Raw genomic sequence first — 2,018 nt, 5'->3', positions numbered from 1 at the left:
TTCAGAGAGAAGTTCTGGGAATGCTGCACCAGATGGACAAGACTGCATAGGATGGGCAGGACTAGAACATGTGGCATATGCCTCGACTTGAGCTGTTTGTGGTGGTGCACTATTTAATACCAGAGCATCAACTTTCTTTGTCAGGTTATCAAGCTTGGCGCTCAGCTCTGGCATGACTCCTATCTCATATATACCACCTCTCTTTTGTGGTTGGGGACTTCTGTCACCTCTATTTGAATAATCCCATTGCTGGGAATTTTCGCACAAGGTTTCAAAGAAGTTCCACGCTTCGACATCACTTTTGGTCATGAATGACCCTCCACTGGTGGCATCAACCATGCGACGGTTCTGTGGTGTCAGACCGTCATAGAAGTATTGAACTTGTTGCCACTTTTCAAAACCATGGTGAGGACATTTAAGAAGCAAGTCCTTCCATCTTTCCCAACATTCATGAAAGTGCTCGCCCTCTTTTTGTGTGAAGTTAGTAATTTCTCTACAGAGGGCATTGGTTTTGTGAACGGGGAAGAACTTGTTTAAGAACTTCTTAGACAGTTAGTCCCATGTAGTGATAGATCCAACTTCTAGAGAATTCAACCATGCTTTCGCCTTATCCTTCAAAGAAAAAGGAAACAGGCGTAGGTGGATCGAATCGTCTGAGAAGTTTTGGAACTTAAAGGTGGAGCAAATGTTTAAGAATTCTTTCACATGATGATATGGGTCCTCCTTGTCCAATCCATAAAAGGATGGCAACAATTGTATGACTCCAGGTTTAAGTTCAAAGTGTGCTGCCGTAGTGGTTGGCAACACTATGCATGAAGGCGCATTAAATTGGACAGGAGCTGAATAATCTTTGAGAGCTTTAACTTCAGTCTCATTCGCCATTTCAACAGGATTATTTCTCAATCGTTCACGAATTGTTCTTTCAATCTAAGGATCAAACGGTGCTAGTTCTATATTCAGAGATCTACGCCCTAGCATAAACTATGATATTGCAATGAACGAAAGAAAACTAAACTAAGAAGCCACCTAAGAGAAATAAAACTAGACCTAGCAACTATGAGATTCTAAAATAAGAAAAAGCTATGTAAATGAAAATTGGAAAGAAGAACCCGGAAAAGGAGATGATGAATGTCTGTAGATTTGAGAGCTCCTCCTTTTGAAGACAATGTTATTTAGCAGCTTCCTTCCTTAATTCCTGTAAACAAACAGAAAACAAAAATAAATTAAATTTACTAAAATAATGCTGGAAAAAAAATCCTAAGCAACGGTTAATTTCTAAAAAAAAAGAAAAAAAAGAAAGTTTGTAATCTTAGAAATAAAAACTAAGTTAGTTTCTAAAAAGGGAAAAAATTTCTAAAACTAGAAAATAGAAAGTTACTTGAAAGAAGAATCAGAATCTAGAATTGGAAAATAGGAAATTTCTAAAAATAAAATAAAATAGCCTAGAAATAGAAACTTTCTAAAAAAAATAAAACCTTAATTCTAAAAATAGAAATTAGAAAAAAAATAGAAAATTTGGAAAGAGATTACCAAATTAGTAGTTTATGTCAGGTCCCTACAAAACAGGCAATAGGTTAGTTTCTAAAAAAATTTAACCGAAAGTTAGTAAAAAAACCTAAGACTATGAATTATGATAAGAGAGAATCTTAAATCCAATTGGACCGAAACAGCGCCAAAAACTTGATGTTTTATTTAAACCAACATGATTTAAATGATTTTTAAACTCGCAAGTATACGAATCAGATGTAGATACGGTACGTATTACGAGATCGTTCCCACGAGGACTGATCGTCACAATTCAAATCTATGATTCTCCTTAACTAATCTAACAATTAATGGAATGAATTACTAAGCACAATTTTATGAAAAACAATTAATTAAGAACAGGGAAGAAAATTCAATCAGAGAGAGAGCACTAGGACTTTCGAATCCACCCCTAATTATCCTAACCCTTGTTTTGTCTGTTGATTCACCTTGATCTAGATTGATACCACTTAAATAGAGAAAGCACAATCTGT

General features: G+C 35.5%; 1 non-coding gene across 1 annotated transcript; it reads left to right on the top strand.

Annotated features, from left to right (window-relative positions):
- Nucleotides 1–397: 397 nt before the first annotated feature.
- On the top strand, nt 398–504 carry LOC131229966 (small nucleolar RNA R71). Its single transcript, XR_009163698.1, has one exon. It is a non-coding gene; the product is annotated as a small nucleolar RNA R71 (small nucleolar RNA).
- Nucleotides 505–2,018: the final 1,514 nt, after the last annotated feature.

This window comes from Magnolia sinica, chromosome 16 (assembly GCF_029962835.1).
Source record: "Magnolia sinica isolate HGM2019 chromosome 16, MsV1, whole genome shotgun sequence".
NCBI lineage: Eukaryota > Viridiplantae > Streptophyta > Magnoliopsida > Magnoliales > Magnoliaceae > Magnolia > Magnolia sinica.
The sequence above is the reverse complement of the archived record's forward strand: the minus strand, read 5'-3'. Positions and strand labels throughout refer to the sequence as shown.